The sequence below is a fragment of the Sipha flava genome, unplaced genomic scaffold (assembly GCF_003268045.1).
Source record: "Sipha flava isolate LNK unplaced genomic scaffold, YSA_version1 101_pilon_pilon, whole genome shotgun sequence".
Taxonomy (NCBI): Eukaryota; Metazoa; Arthropoda; class Insecta; order Hemiptera; family Aphididae; genus Sipha; species Sipha flava.
In genome coordinates this window covers 506,462-524,933 of record NW_020271715.1, presented here as the reverse complement: position 1 = coordinate 524,933, position 18,472 = coordinate 506,462, and the positions used below count along the sequence as shown (strand labels likewise).

Sequence of the window (18,472 nt, the reverse complement as noted above, 5' to 3'; positions counted from 1 at the left end):
TACGATAAAAATAATAAATAACTAACATCTGAAGATAATAAAGGGCCATGGTAAGGGATCGGCACCGTTCACACTCCTCTCCGAGAACACCTTTGGTTTCATTAACATACAAGCATTTTTTAATTTTACATACGCATTATAACCTTACATTCTGGATGATCCACGTATTTAATTGTAACTATATACCAGGTGGCCCCGCAAGGCGCTTAAGACAAACCAAGTGTTGCGACCTATCAAGTGATTAACTCACATTACACCATGGCATGAAATTCAATCAATGGATGGCTCATTTGTCCATTACTGCCATACGATATATTTAAATGTTTTTGTTTTTTATTATTAAATCTATTTCCGGTTATTATTTCATATTAGTGTAAACTGTAATTCGAGCTTGTTGTAGAAATATATTATTTACTGGTTGAACTCAGAGGCTAGGGGAATTGGGAAGATTTATCTACTTTGACCGGTAGCAATTATCAGATTATGTGTCAGCCTAAAAGCATTAGAATAATACTATAAATCAAATCGCATTATATAAATGTCCTACTATTATTTAAATTTTAATAATATACTAAAAATACGAATCCAAAACCATGTTTATTTATTTATTTGTAGAGATACGAATAATATTATATAACATTTCTAAGGTCGGATTGAATTTTCCAGTAGTTAATATGCAGATATAAATGAAAATTATTGATTCATTTTTCAAAAAATGTATAGAACCGATGTTACCTTTTAAATTATATGTTGCTACAAGTCTGTTTATTAAAAATTATAGAACCAGCCGCTTGATTATCGAATCTCCCTAGGTCGTTCTGTTCCCAATTCACCTCTGGTTGAATGATTCCATAAAAAAACAAAAATATAACCAAAAAATATTTTCTCTACAATTTAAAACATTTTAACGGCAGTAAAATTTTTGTTTTGTAGACTTGATCCAGATTATTCATTCTTGATGATTTGACTAAAATATACATATATAATAAGGTGTAAAAACTTTATTTAACTCAAAATTACTATTAATAATAATGGACCTAGATTCGACATTCCGTGGTAAGACAATATTGTTCTATTAGTTAGTTTAAAATTTGTTATAAATAAAAGTATGTTTTAATTTTAGAGACAAAAAATCTTTAAAAAAAAAACAAAGATTTGAACATTATATTTTATTATTGTTATAATTAATATTATGAGGTGCAAAATAAATGAGTAGATGGGTACAATATTACTTCTCCTTCGCTCATTTAGTAAAGTATATGTTGGGCTATTACCAAATTAAAAATTAATTACTGAGAAACATATATCATGGTTGGGCCTAAATATCATATAAAATACAATTCGCAAATGTAATATTATTATCTTACCGAGTAAGTCTAAAAATTATGCTTAAATATACTTGTAAATATTTTTATGGCTGTGAAAGGCTAATTCCACCAAAACTATTGTATAGATATTAAATTTATCGTGAAAAAAATTACCAAATATCGGTCACAGAGACAATAAACTGATAAGTTTTCATAGTATTTTTAAATATATTTGTATAATATGTTCAATTTTAGTATATGTGGGTTGTATATTGGTTTGTTGTAGTGTATTGCTAAGTGTAATGAAATAAAGTACACACGGAAGAACCAAAAAAAGTTTTAGTACGAATAAAATCAACGTGAAAACATGGAAGTGAAACACGTTTTCAACTATCACTAAGAGGATACCTTGCGAATTCGAAATTATGTAGAAACTATCAGGAGATACATAACTTTAAAACTTATGCTGTAAACAGGAGCACCTCGGATAACATGTTATTCTGTGATAAACAACACATTTGACTAATATTTTTGATTCAATTATTATTATTTAATTTATAAACAAATTATTAATATAATTGTTCGTTTAACCAGTTACAATTTACATAACTATTTTTGGTCATTTGTTTTAATATATATTAGAAAAATATGTAAAAAATGTATTATTCCGAAGTGAAGTTTATTGAGAGTCTTGTTAAAAATGTAACATTCCACATTGATTTATAGTTTACTGTCAGCATGTAATAGTATGCACCTACTACTGTTAATTACCTACGTAATACTTTAAGGTATACAAAAATAATAATAACTTGTTAAAAAGAAAAACCCATTGTTGGCAGGTTGTTGTGTAAATAATTTAAGTTTTGAAGTAAACATTAATGTTATAAAAAACTGTAAAAAAGAACGTCGTGGAAAAATGTTAAATGAACATATACACATGGTAAAAACTATAAATACTACTATTCTATAAAAATAGTACAGATAGAATACAATGGCTAATAGTTTAACATTCATCTTGTTTAAATTAAATTTTCAGATTTTGAAAATTGAAATAAAAATTTTAAACGATAAACGCTTGCAGTTATATTATATTATATAGAACCTAAACTATATAAACATATGATGAAAATCATTAAAATACTATTATAGTAAAATTTTGAAACTAAATTAATTTACAAATATATTTTTATAATCTTTAAGCTTATTAATATCTGGACAACAAGTTGTAATTCTAATAACTGAAATATGCAGAAAATATAAACATTATTGTAACATACATTTTATATTTTAATACATTTCAAGATTTTAGAAAAATGTACAGTTAAAAATTCAATGACTTACCATTTAAAATCTTTACAGTGTGAACATTTATTATAATAAATACAAACATTTTATTCAACAGCAGAAAATTACATTTTCCTTACCAACGATAAAATTAAAAATATGAAGTGATTTAAAAAAAATTACTTTCTAGGCAATAATTTGAACATAATGTACACTATCATAAATATTTTATCTATATGAAAAATCAGAAATCCTTCTTTTTCGACGAAGTGTATAGACCCAATTTTATAACTAATGTATTTCAAGAACATAAAATAATTATTAGCATTAACTTAAGTGTATTGTTACCATATCAAGAACCGTTTTCAATCGATAAAATAATTTAAATATTTTTAATCAACTTCTTAATAAAAATAAATAGTATACACTCTACGGTAATTACCGTAATTAATTTAAATTAGGGTATTTTATATTGATTATTTCTTTCATTATGAATACATTTTAGGTAATCGAAAAATCTAATTATCGTAATAATGTACTGTAACACGATGATCTTGTTTTTGAAATCAAACGATAATATTAATAATGATAATAATGTGAGCACGTGAAAAATTAACGACATTTTACCTACAAAAACGGTCGACGCGAAAAGTAATCTGCCATCGGCGTGGTAGGTACAAAAGCAGCAAAGGGATTGTTCGGACAAAAATCGACATAACATTACCTCGATAGTACGACTGGAACGTATGTTTCTGATCACACTGTATACAATGCGAACATTTTTTCGTTCTGGACAAAAGTTTTGTTTTTATTTAAAAGTTAGACTAATTAATTAGGTGTCATTTTACTGAAACACAAGCCTTGTTGACTCTTTCGTGTCCCTCGTTCAGTCTGTTTACAACCGGTGGAGATTTTATGAAACAAAACGGTCCGTTCATTGATATTTCCGCGCTCCGACACCGAAATCGGACGCTATACCTACAGGAACGTAAGATAATTCCCAAGCACCACTCGACAGTTGTACATCCTCCCAGCCCTTGTCACCCGTTTGAACTGTACACAATTTCATACACAATGTGTACAAGTCATTATTACGTTATCGAAGGCGTGTGCGTGTTTTTTTTCGCCCCGCACAGTAACGTATCATCTATCGGTGATTCTTTTTCCGGAGACACATTACCCTGCACCCGACAGCGATAATCCTTTCGTCAAACAATATGTACATATATACACGCATCGCGGGTGTACACAACACCAGATATATTCAAGAACACACAGGGTCGTTCCGAAGATGAAAATCAAGGGGGGGGGTGAATAATATGACTACAATTTTTTTACTTAGTGTACGTAGTATAATTAACTATATGAAGTCGTATTTTTACTTTTTAATATGTATATATATGTCAGTGTCGCGCGATTTTAAAATTGACAATTTAATTATATATATATATATATATATAGAAAAATATTTTATATTGTATAATAAGTAATTATATAAATTGTATTCCTAACCTAACTGTATTACGAAATATGTAATATTTGTTTTCCGTGAGTAAAATTAGGTTCTTCTAGGCTATAGTGAAACAAGTGCGATTGCCGACTGGTTTTTTCGTTGGAGGGGTGAGACACCTCTCCCCCAGACATCACTTCGTGACGGCCCTGATAACACACGCAGATGCACTGGGTAGGTGTACTCGGCGCATAAACGCCAACTGAGGTGTAAACAAGCACGCGCACATACATATTGTATCGAATTAGCGGTTGACTTTGCGCAAATAGCGGATTTCGAATACGACGGTACTACCTTTGCGCGTGGCTTGTGCCACGAATAGCTGTTTCGACCCGTTTTAGGATACGTGTACAGTTAATTTTTCCGCGCCAAACCGCGTTACTGCCCAATGCTGCGTTATTATAATGCATAGGAAGTAACACGCATGTATAATATTATTATTATGATGTCTTGGTATGTATAATAGAAAGAAAACAAATAGTTTTCGAAGCAAACGAAACGCGATGCGCAGTAACACGGTCCCGCGCAACAAACGCATATTATGTATTATTTTCGTGCCATTATTATTATTTTTATTACTGTTGTTATTGTTTTCAATAAGTACGTGTGCGATAAGACCGCCACGAGTGAACGTCGTGGTAGAAGTTGATGCGAAATATGTATATTATTATTATTATTATTATTATTATTATTAATCTTATTATTAATTGCGCATGAATGACACCAGTAGTAAATAATTCCGTTCACGACGTCAACTCGATGACGATTTGAATCCATGGTTACTAATTAAAATCGTCAACGGCCTACATTTCATGCATGGCAGAAAGTGTCCACGGTCCACAGGGTCCAGACGGATGATCTACCGCCGTCGTGTTTTGTCCGATATTATCACTGTTTTTGACAATATTTCAGACGGTTTGAAATATTTGAGCCCAAAAATGATAGTCGAAAAAAGTAAATTATATTTTTTATTTATTAATTTTATTAAAAATTAGTAGTATTATCACCAAAAAAATGCTTTAAATTATTTCGTACTTAATCTCTTAGTTTTTTTGAGTTCTGAAACCTTAAAACTGCAACACTAAACAGCTTAGAAATATTGCCTGTTATCGTTTCTTATAGCCCTTCAAATTTCATGATCAGTTCGTTCTCGTCGGAACAATTTATACTCCTCCGACACGTTGAATCATAAAGTTTTCAGCTTTTGTCGGTTTTCCGATCTGTACATGCCCTTCCACCAGGTTTTCAGATTCCGACTTTCCATAATCGTACTAAGAGTTTAATGTTTTCTAATTTTTTTTATGGTCCCGCAAGGCTCAAACGATTGCATAGGCGTGAGTACAGGGAGCTAGATCCGATTTTGAGTTTCCGAAAAAGCAATGTGCGTCTTTCGTTTCGCAGTTGTGTATGTTACGTCGACGAGACGGAGGTGGGCTTAACTTTTTCACGGCTAACGTCACTAAAACTTTGCCGCCCCGATTATTAAACTTATATATCTTCAACCTTTGAGCCAATCGAATGTTTCGACAAATTTTCTATCTTTTAATGACTTCGGGAAAATGTCAATTGACAACCGCCGAGTTCCAACGCAAACTGTACAACGATCGTTTCTATTGAACCGCCGTTATCAAAACCGTTGTTCGGACAGTAAAGTAAACGTTATAGCAAATGAAGTATAAAAGTACGGATGATTCGCCGCCCCTTAAACGTGGCCATCAGCTCCAGGCGGCTGCCCACTGTGCCTGTTTAAAAATCCGCTCGCGGTCGACGCGCAACGCGTCGTGCCGCGAAACGTAGACGCGCGCACGGCAACGCGACGGGACGTGACGGACGAGGTGTAGGATGGCGGGAGGGGGCAGGATCGAACGTGTTGTGCGCAAGATAAATCAACGGTCCGCGATTGGCCGGCGCGCGTACGCGGATCCCCGCGTGCAGACGAAAAGCATCCCCCCCACGCGCGCGCCCGCGATCGGTCCCCGTCGCGCGACCCCGCCGCCGGAACGACGGTCCCACCCGGCCGCCGCCGCCGCCCTCCACGGAGAGACAAGGCCCGGCGCTCGTTTCGAGTATAAACGAACGCCACAAGTTGATTCGCGTCACACAAGTACCTATCACACGGTCGTTGGAGCAACAGCCCGCCTGGAGTCCTCTGCAGACTATCTTTCCAGTTTGGACGCCCGTCGGTGAGTACGCGTCACATACGTCAGTTAATATTATCGTCTTGGATAACACAACGGGGTTCGCGCGCGCGTGGTTTTCAGGATTTTTTCCGGCGATTAAGGGTAGGGATGGGAAGGGCTCCTTTGATGTCGTCTTGTAAACGCGTTAAGACGCAAAAAAATGTTTTTTTGACAAACGAAAAACGGTTCGTTGCTTAAAATTTAATGTTCTCGTGTAAATAGAAAAAAAAACGCGACGTAACGTTTCAAACCCGAGCGAATAATATGTCGCGCGGCACAAACTCAGGACCCGGGGCCAGTCAGGACCCCCAGGGGAAACCCGCTTCCCCTTCGGAACGACCAAGTGGTTCTCGAGATCTCGGGGGCGATTTTTATTTGAAACCCTCCCCCCCGAAAAGTCGTAGTGTATCCAGTTCGGTTTTCGGGCCGTTCGGAAACAACGAAAATAATAATAATTATAAACGGACGGAGCGCGATGCGTTGGAGGTGTACGGGTGAATTTACGTCGGATTCATATCGGTCGGCCATCAAAGATTTTCGCGGCTCCTCGCGTGATCGCACGTACAATATTCCGGGTACACGTCCATTTTTATCATATTTTTACGTACATTTTTTGCGGGTGTACATTCCTGAATCGATACGTTATGATTACACAGCGATTATTTTAGCCGTTTACTGATACGCTTATGTTTTCCACCGTCAAGTGTACACATGACGCCGAATAACGACGGAGCAGCGATAATACCACTGCCTGGAATATTTTAATGTGGAAGACGTGTTCGGTTAAAGTTTTATTTGTTCTTATATATTATATTCTTATATTTCACCGATTGTCTAGGTGTTCCGGTGTTTTAAACCTTCTGTATTAATTGACTCGAAAAATGTCAAACGGAATACTAAAATATTGAAAAGGGAAATTGTGTTGAAAATCAATTTTTTTACAAACTCTTTTAGTTTCTCCGTTTTTTTTTCAACCGCACTAAAATGCTTTTAAATATTGTAACGTGAAAATTACCTAACTAGAGAATAAAAACCCCGTTTTATTTAATATTTATTAATGTAATAATTAGTTTACATGACGAATTGTTTCATTTCATTATGAGATACCATATTTATTTACATATTAATGATTAAAAACAATAAATAACAATTAAAACGGTTCGTGCATCTAACGCAAATCGTATTAGAATAATAGTTATAATATCGTAATAATATTCCAAGTATGTGAGAATAATAACATAATAAAAATGTGTATCGTCAAGACATTTCATTTTTAATTTCTATTCGTGTTTTTCTCCATGTGTACAATATGTATTGTAGCGCATTTGGTTACAAAAAATAATGTTTTCTGTTGCGATTAAATTACCCAATGATATGTTCTCGTTAAAACAGCTTTGCACCGAATATATTAATTGATGCGATCATCAATAGGTCCGGACGAGTAAATCAACAGTCAGTTTTTAAATGTTATAAGGTGTTTTGTATACGAGACGAAAATCGATTGCATTCGTCATCGTGATGATATTATGCAGTCGAGTCTAGCTTATTGAACATCAAATGATTATGATAATATTAAGAGTAAAATAGTTTTAATTGACCCGCACTCCACGTGCGATAATCATTAGTTATTGGAGACAGTGTTAAAATATACCAGATTTCGTAGTCTAATCAAAACATAATTGTCATACGATTATTAATATTAGGTGGTGCGTATAAATAATAATAACATTAATAATATCAGTGAATATTCGGTCCGCATCGCATCGCAGTTATTAGTGCTTTGCCCATTAAACTTGTCTTCCTTCGGGCGCGCAAAGGTTGTTAACAGTTTAATACTTTACAATAATATTGCAAATGCATAAATCGTAAACTTAATAGTCATTAATCGTATCAAGACATTTCTGGTCCAATCAAATCTATCGTATCCGATAAAAACAGTTTGGCAATCAAACTTTATTGGTTTAAAAGAAGGGGAGAGGTTATTATTAATGCTTGCCCGAACGAGAATACATTGTGCATATATCGTGCATATTATATGCTACGGCTACATTATATCTACAGACAGTACAAAATAGGAACATTAATACCATTTTATATCGCATCGTGACGATAACATATTGTTATGTAGACGCAGTGTTGTTTTTTAGTAATAAAACGTTTTGCTGTATCATTGCAGTGTAATGAATGAATTATTCGTAATCGACATTGCCAATAACATATTTTACGCACTAATACCATAAACACGCGTTTAGTGCGTTTGTAGGACAAATTAAAATAAAGGGTTTGGTTCAGAATTTAACGAGGTGTTAAATTATATTCCCGAAAAGATGGCCGGACAGCAATGAGCATTTCGAATTAAACAAAACAATTTTTACCATTTCACAGTGTTTGAATTAACATCGTATGACTTGCGTACTGGAAAAAATAAAAGCTATCGGTTAAAAAAAAATCTAAAACAATTGTATCTTCTACTACTAATGACCCGGCTGCTGATTGTCTAATATTCAGTGCCGTAGCAACCAAATATTGTGTCCAAGGTAAAATTACAAAATGTGCTCTTATGTATTTTTTATTTAAAAATAATTTAATTATTATATATAATTTTCAACAATTGCTTCAATTAAAACAAAGGACGTTGACGTAGTTGTAAATATAATATACAGCATTGACCGTTGTAGTTTTTATCATAAAATGCAAGTTTTTCATTTTTGGAAGTCCCAGAAATTACGCCCGGAGCGTAGGCACTTCTCGTGCTGCAAATAGTGAGGTAATCGAGAATGCATAGCACCTCCAATTGGGCCTCATTTGTGCTTAAATACGGTCCCAAAAGCACAATATATCTTCTTAATATTTCAGAAACTGTTACGGAATCTTTGTACACAAATGTCTTAACTGCTTATGTAATTTTTACATCATAACCAGTCACAGTTGCGTTATTTTTCCAAACTTAAAATTATAAAAAATTATTTACGAACCTCCATTAGAAATTGAAGACTTACAAGTATAAATATTATAAATATTGGACGTAACAGAACTCAAAATTTAATTATAAATTACGTGATTAACAATTTTGACAAAAGCCTGAATAAATAATAATAATTAATTTTAACTTGTAATCTAAACACTAATTTCATTATCTAATCTAATCCCTAATCCCTAATCTAATCCCTAATCAATACATAACCATTAATTACTCTTATACTATCTAATTATGTTTTATCATTTTTATGTTATCAACAATTTAATATTTAAAATGTTTTTGTACTTTTATATTTTTTGTACTGTATAGGTAAATATTATTTTAAATATTTCCAAGTTAATGCTGATTTAACTGAATATTGAAATATTTTAATTATACTAAAACCAAACTGGTATTAAAAAGTTAATATTTTCTCTTTTAAATTATTATGCTTTCTAAATAAAATTATGATGAAAACATTTTAAAGGGATTCAAGTTATTGTTTACACTAGGGACCCACAGATCATAGTTGCGACACTACTCTCGCCCCCCCCCCCCCCCCCCATTACTACGGCCCTGCTTATATTATAATGTGTTCCATATTCACTATTGCTGCTTTTAGATATAATGATTATAATCGATCAATAAAGCCGTGCAAAAAAATTCTAACAAACATTTTCTAGTTAATTGAGAATTTATCCCTTAATTTTATAAACTATAAGAGCTAATAATAATAATTATAAGGCTAGAATTTTAATGATCTAAATAATATTTTAAAAAAATGCAAAAATGCTTTAAAAAAACATAAAAAATTCACTATAAAAATGCGTAAAAAATGTATTTATTATAATTTAAAAATTATATTATAAAAATCATGTTACATATTTAATTATATTTATTTAACATAAAATAAAATAAAAGGTATTTATTTGTTTTATATTTAAATTTTGATTAACTTTACTAAAAATTTAATTTATTTCATAATTTACTGTTATAATCATCGTTAAACTCTTGTATATAGAACAATTTCTTTCAAGTATTTTAAATTTAAATTTTGTTCTATTTTTGATAAAATAGGTACATGAATCGATATGCTTATATTTATTAGGTAACCAATTTAATAGATTCTTAACGTGCAAATTTTGGCAAAAAAATGCCGAAACGCATAATCAAAAATCCTAATATTTAAGAATTTAAAGATAAAAACTTAAGATTCTAAAAACTTGAAAAATGCCCTAAAAACAGCAAAATATGCTCTAAAAGAACATAAAATAAAATTTAATTTGTCATGAAATGCAAAAAAAATGCAAAGTTAAAACTACATTGAATTAATCAGTATCACTTTAAACAAAGTTTCTTCTTATTTTTATTTGTTGGTATATCAAAAAAAAGGTGCATTTGTATTAAAATCCTAGCCTTAGTTATAATCAATGTTTTACAACTGCAGCAAAAAATTAGGTTTTATCGAAAAAAAGGCATTTGATGGAGTAAATTAATTAAGAATATTTACGTAATTGATTTTTCAAATATACTTCAAAGCAAATTTCTCAAAACTCATTAAATTATGTCAAATAACATATTTAGGTGCATCACGTTTCGAACATAAATAATTTCACTATAAATAGTTACAATTACCAATTGTAGTGTGCGTTGTTTTATCGAAAGCAAGTTTGCTTTTAAAATGTTTTTTTAAAAAAAAAAACCTGGTTCTTATCTGTATGTTTTTTATATTTTGATCTTTGGGTGAGAGTAATAAATTGTGAGAGTAAATAAAACCGAATAAATTATAGATTCAATACGATTTTTTTTCTAGAGTCCAAACCCATACGTGTACGTTTGAGCCATTGTTATATATTGTTATTATACAACAATGCATATTTAGCCCCGGATAACGCCACACGTTAAAAGGGGCTACAATGTGATTTATAATCGTTGGCTAACAAATACAAAGTACTGTCTTATCAATTAGTTATGACTATACTACAATATACAAAATTTAATATACTTAGCTTATTTTAATTAATATTTCTTTTTCTTTTTCTGTAGTCTTCGATTTAATAATTGGTATGCAATAATTTCTATGATTCTCTATTTTTGACCTCCCTTTTTAGTTCTTGATATGAATCTCATTCTTCGTCTTCTATAATTTGACACATTTATTCATGTAATTGTGAGCTTCAAATGCGATTTATTCCTTCAAATATCCCTCCCAAAATTATTCTTAGCAACCCTTCATGTTTAACAATATGACCTATCCACTAGCTTCCCTTATATTTGTTCATGGTGATCTTGACTCTATGACCCTTTCTAAAACTTTTGCTTTAGTGATCTTATCGACCCGGCTTATATTTTGTATCATTCTGTAGCAAAACATTTCGATGACTTCCATTCTCCTCCTTTCTTATTTTACGACAGTCCACGTTTCACATACGTACAACATAATGCTCCAGTTATACGACTAAAATAGATTTTTCTTAATACAGTGAGTTCCGCTTAATATGATCACTTTGGTGCAGGTCATTTTGATTCTATTAACCGGTTGATTCTAAAAAGCATTACAACAATTTTTTTTATAATTCAATCTTTTAATACAATTATTTATTTATAATTAGATATTTAATAATTTCCAATACATATATACATAATTATAATTTTTTAATAAAATTATTGATTTTTACATTTGTTTTTATTTAATGATTCTACATTTATGCTTGAAATAAAATAAAATTTTGAATAAAATAAAATAATATTAATATATAAAAATAAAATTAAATAAATGCATTTAAGATAAATTAAAAAAGCCATCTATTTTTGATTGAACTTGACAATCTACCAATTTAGTATTCATATTAGCCTGAAATTAAATTAAATTAAATTCAAAATCATATTCATGTTTTTTATTTATTTGTTTACAATATACATTGTACATACCTGTAGTTTTTAAAACAATTGAAAACTATCGTTATCGCCGTATTTTTGAACAGCTCCTTTTAGCTTTTCCAAAATAATTCTGGTATCTTTTTGAGTGATATCCTCGTTGGTCTCTTCGCTATCGTCATCTTCAACATCGTCAATATTGATTTCTTCTTTTTTTGTTTGCAAATCAGTTATGTCTTTATCAGACAATGCTCCAAAAGTAGGTAAATCTTGATCAATTAAAATCTAATTTTCAAAGTTTGTATCTATGAATTCGACCTCCTGTGGTTCTTCTTCGTCTGACTCAATTTGTGAAAACCCAGCTTTTCGAAAACAATTAATAATGCATTTAGAAGTCACCTTATCCCAAGCATTAACCACCATATGTATAGCTTCTAGCACAGTTATTTTACGAGCTATTTGTGATGCAAGAATTTCAGATACATCTATAGTTTCAACAATAAAATTCCGCATTGCTTTTCTATAGTAAGTTTTCATTGTTTTTATGATTCCCTGATCAAGAGGCTGAATAAGTGACGTAGTGTTTGGTGGTAAAAATTTCAAATCTATGTTTTCTAAATTTTGTAAATTCGGATGTGCTGTACAGTTATCAAGAAGTAGTAAAATACGTCTTGGTTTTTTTATTTCTCTGTCCCATTTTCGTAAAAATTCGGTAAAAATTAGACTAGTCATCCAAGCGTTTGAATTAGCATAATAATCGACGGGCAATGTTTTAACGCCTCGAAAACAGCGTGGATTTTTACTTTTACCAATAATTAAAGGGCGTCTTTTATCCGTACCTGACATGTTGCAAACCAACAGAATCGTAAATCTTTGCATTTGTTTTTTACATCCATTAACCGTAGTCCCTTTAAAATCAAAAGTAGAATCTGGTAGAGCTCGATAATACAAACCAGTTTCGTCTGAATTATATACGTCATCAGGTGCATAATTAGATGATGCAATACAATTCTTTAAGTAATCTTCTGCAGCTTGAAAATCTGCATCTTTTTTTTCTCCACATATTTTTTTAAAAACAATATTGTTTCTGTTTTCCCAACGAGTCAACCACCCGATCGTTGGACTAAAATTGTCTACACCTAATTGCAAAGCTAAATTTATAGATTTTTCTTGTAAAATAGAATTACTGACCGGTACATTTAAATTTCTAGCTTGCTGAAACCATCGTAATAAAGATTCTTCTACATCAACATTTTGTCCATTTCGTTTTCGTTTTCGAGAACGAGGCAAATTTTGTTCTTCGTGTTCAACAATTTCCTTACGATTTTTTAAAATTTTGTTTAACGTTGGTTGAGGAATTTTCAGAGCTAATGCGGCTTCTCTTTGAGAACATTTATCCAATTTATCAAAATGAACGAGTATATCTTTTTTTTCTTTTATAGTTAAATCATTTCGTTTGGTCGACATTTCAAAAAATACGTCTGATCATGAACAATAAACCTAATAAACTAAATGACACAAGTACACGACGCCGCGACGTACAAAGATAATTGATTGACATAATGTACAACGATATATAATAATACTGATAAATTCAAAAATAAAATGGTTTTTATAAATTCATCAGTTTGAAATACCATAAAAACGATAAGATTGTTCATAAAAGTGATTTAATTATCCGGTACTTAGTGATTCTAATAAAAGGTCAATTTAACCTTAGTAGCATACAATTTGGTTTGGGATTTTCATTTTTGATTCTAATAAACGGTTGATTCTATAAACCAGTGATCACATTAAGTGGAACTCACTGTATTACAATTGATATTTTTTTATATAAAAATACATTTTTATCACTAAATGCCACCTTATAATATTTATTACAAATCACGAAATCTTAATGGAAAAATTTAATTTTTTTGGGCGAAAGGACCTCACCAAAATTAATACCCCCCTCTTATATTAGGAACATAATCCGACCCTGATAACGGAAAAACGGGATCATGATGGGGATACGTGCTCGGGCAATGTTGTACGATACATTCGTGTGCGTCGTCGATGCGAGAAGATATATTATTATTTTTGAAATATTATTTTTATTTTTTCAACTCATTTTGAATTTTTTATGTATTTATTTATTTTTTTTTTTTTTTATCCTTGTTTTTCCCTACGGAGTGTATATATTGGTATTTTTTAATCGCTCGGGTTCATCAAAAAAGAGACGGATTTCGGAAGCCCGCAACAGGTGTGCACTATGTTATTCATTATCTAGCCGCGGATTCGCGCACACGCGTCAGCCTCGACCGTCACCGCAGCCGCGTAAACCTGTGTCACGGACGAAACAAATCGTTCGCCGTGAATCGTTTATAACGCCGCAGCAGACAATATTTTTACTAGTAAATCTAAAAATTAAATTCAAATTTTGGGTTACACACTACAATTTAATTCATCAAATGATGATGTAGGAATATGGTTAATACATATTTTTGGACTTTCTTTTCTTAATCCAGATGAAAAAAAATTTTTGCTGTCTATTTTATACCAAATAAATCTGAAAATGGAGCTATAACAGAATATTGTGATTATTTAACCATAAATCAACAATAATTGGTCAAATTATAGTATTTTCTTTCGAAAATTTGAATGCAACAATCTTCTTATAGAATACATACGATAAAAATATTTGAAAGTTTTTATTCAGATTATAAGTCTAATTTGTATCATCAATATTCACATACTTTTATAATTATTGAAATTCTCAAACTTTTCGATGTAAATACATACGTTAAAATTAAAACTACAAAAATAAACACCAGTAAAAAAATATGCTGAAAAATATTTTATCAATGAAAAATTTTATATTACACAACAAACAAAATTAATCGATTACATTAACAATTACGTTAAATTTTTAAATTTCAGAAATAAGCTTTATAAAATTTAAAATAATTCTTTTTAAGTTGTTACAGGTACTACATTTGCAGTGTGTAATTTTTTTTCTTTTTTTAAAAGATATTATTACTATAATGATAGTGATTATTAAATTTACTATATGAAACACCTTAGCAGAAGTATACATTTACCAACATGAGTAATTTTTATTACTGTGTAGAAATTTATATGTTATACAATTTTTTCTGTCGTGTAGGAACTTACATATTTCATTTTTATGTTATAGTAATTATATTTTATTAAATATTATATATATATATATATATAGTTGGAATTAGCATATTACATGTGTAGAAACTAACTAACTTGCTACTTTCGTGTGGGGACTTCTATTCCCCAACTCATCGATTCGTGTAGGACGGATGCATTGCGCGTCTCGGTCGGGTGACAGCGAACTTAACACATACTCATATATCTATGTATCAGCAGTTTATTTGAGGAGAAAGTAAGCAATAGAAGCATTTGCCTTCCCTCCGAGACTTTTTTTTTTTTTATTCTTTTGCGGAAGCTGCTATTATAAGTCAAATTCCATTATTATAACTTACTCGCCTATCTGTTTTACATTCGCACAAAATACTGTGTCCGATTTCGTAATTACATTAGAAACTGTTTCTAACATGAATTTCACTTTCTATGTTATAATCATAGATAATAAAGAAAAATCTACTATCCTTAGTCATAATCAATGACCAATATTCAGTGTTTATTGTAGTGAATTAATAAGTGTAATGAACAAACCTATTACATGATACGTTTTTCTAAGAAAATTATCCTTAATATTTGAATGAAAGACTGGCTTCCTATGTAGACGACATTATTCTATTAGGATAATCTAAACACGATGTTAAGGAGAGAGTAAAAAAGCTAATAAATTCCAGGAGTAACATGGATCTAGTAGTAAACGAAGATAAGACCAAATATATGGTGATGACTAGGACACAACGGCGAAGGGAAACCTCTGCATTGAAAATTTTACTTTCGAGTAGGTAGGACTCTTCAAGTACCTGGGAGTTAATGTAAACGAAATAAAATACATGCTTAATGAAATTAGATTGAGAATAAATGCGGAAAACAGATGTTATTTCACAATGAAAGGAATGTCCTTATTCATGTTACCTTCTAGACGTACAAAAAAGCGCCTATGCTTTACATGCGACCCGTAGTGTGGTACACATGTAAGACATAGTCCATTACTCAGGGGGAAGGGTAAGGTATAAAGCTTCGAGAAGAAAATATTAAGGAATATATACTCGTATAGACCGGTGTACAATGGTGATTTGGAAAGACTAAAATATAGAACAAATAAAAACCTGCGACAGCTGTATTATAAGCCGAGTCTACGGCAATTCTTAGTCAGAATGAGTTTGGAGTGCGCAGGATACGTCTGGTAAGCAGAGGGAACTATAATTAAAAAGGTCACAGATATCAAAATAACGGGAAAAAAACAAAAAGTAAACTTTGAAAGAGATGTAATGATATAATAGAAAAAGACATAAAAAAGGTTAATCCATTGCTAGATTAAAGAGTGTCATTGAATAGAGAAAAGTGGAAAGGTATTCTAGAAACAACGATAGTCCTGAATGGAGTACTTTAATCCTAGGTAGAAGAAGAAGAAAAAGTTAATAATTCATTCTCTTAAGTTTCGTATTGAATAAAATATGTTTTTATAATAGTGACGTTATATGTCAAAATTATATGTACAGATTATGCACTCACTGAAAACTTTTCTCAAATATGTCACTGCTATATAGAGCAACCAATTTTCTTATGGGGGGGGGGGGGAAGATATAATAGTTTTTATACTAATATCAAATTTCTATTTTTATACCTCTTCGGATGAAAAATTATGGTTTTTGTGTCATAATTGATAAATACTACATTTTATTATTTTACATTTTTTATTGTATATTTAGTGTATAAATGTATCAAAATCCATACACTGCACTTTTACACTCAGACCCATAAACTGCTCCTCTATCACACTTAACAACCAACCTCTCCCAACCACCCATAATGTGAGTTACCCAGGTCTATATCTAGACCGTCGACTCATATGGGTAGCCCACATACGTAACAAACGACTAGTACTTAACAATCGTTTAAGACAGCTTCGCCTCTTTTTCTCATCCAAACATGTCACAATTCATAATAAAATTCTCATCTACAAGGTACTTCTCAAACCTATCTGGTCCTATGGAATTCAACTTTGGGGATCAGCCGAAGACTCTAACACAAACAGAATCCAAACATTTCAATCCAAATGCCTCCGAGAGATAACCAAAGCTCTCTTTTGCGTATCGAATGATACTCTCCACAGGAACCTCTCTATTCCGACAGTTAAAAACGTCACTAAAACCTTATACAAATGTTTCCACCTTAAACTTGCAAATCATCGTAACCCCCTTATCCAAAACCTCTCTTCTCGAACACTCACGGGTGACCCTGGTCTCCGTTTAAAGCGCAGCTGGTGCCGTGACCTACTAACCATGAAGTGCCATTACTGAATAGCTTCTTCATTCAAGCCGACCACGACCAATTATATATCCTTCCATCTATTGTGCTTATTGTAAATGTATTTTATACAGATTGTACAAATAAAAATAAATATGACAAAAAAAAACTATTTAGTGCATCATGCATGATTTTATAGACATGTTAAAATATTCATATTTTTAGTTCTAAGCATTTTAAAACAACATTTTTTTTCTTAGTCCTTAAAGGAAGATTTTTCTCGAAATCCACTCCCCTTTTGTAAGCCACTGTTTATGTCTATACATAAACATTGCGGAAGAAGAAATGATTTTTATAGAAATTTCCAAAAAGCTAACTCGTGTACCAATTACATATGACAAACTTGGGTTTTTGTAATACTCCATGCGTCTCTAATTTATTTTCTAGTCCAACTATTATTTATTTAAGAACTAATTTTGAAAGTTTTTTGCTGTAAAAAAATAAATAAATAAATCAAAAAACGAAATCGAATACCTTCCATCGGGTGGTATGTTACGGCGTACTAACACACATTTTAAGTGGCGTCGTCGTTACGTGTACTCACACAGTAACATATACATGTGCAGTACCATTCGGGGATATTTCAAGTCGTTGTTTACGCATAAAGAATGACAACGGCAGACGTATTATTTTCTTATGTAACCAAATGCAGTGGCGTACAAATTTATTATGATTATTATTGGAGTGTGAATAATAACATCATTTTATCGATACATCACGGCAAGGTCTAAAGCGAGTAAATTTAGACGAACATCGAGAGGCCGGACTGTATTTTGAAAGAGTAGTCGTGTAACGCATACCTGTCGAATTCTCATTGTTTTCTCTCAGACATTTTGCCAGACAAGAATGAGAAAGTTTTATCATCCGATATCTGTCGCGCAATATTTATATGGAA

The 18,472-nt window shown here is 31.6% G+C and overlaps 1 protein-coding gene across 1 annotated transcript in view; it reads left to right on the top strand.

The window, feature by feature from the left end:
• Nucleotides 1-6,171: 6,171 nt before the first annotated feature.
• The window catches only part of LOC112680820 (diuretic hormone class 2), a 60,878-nt gene continuing 48,577 nt past the window's right edge, over nt 6,172-18,472 (top strand). Inside the window, exon 1 of the mRNA XM_025551036.1 lies at nt 6,172-6,284. The gene's annotated coding sequence lies outside the window, so the exon portion shown is untranslated. The remainder of the gene's footprint in view (nt 6,285-18,472) is intronic.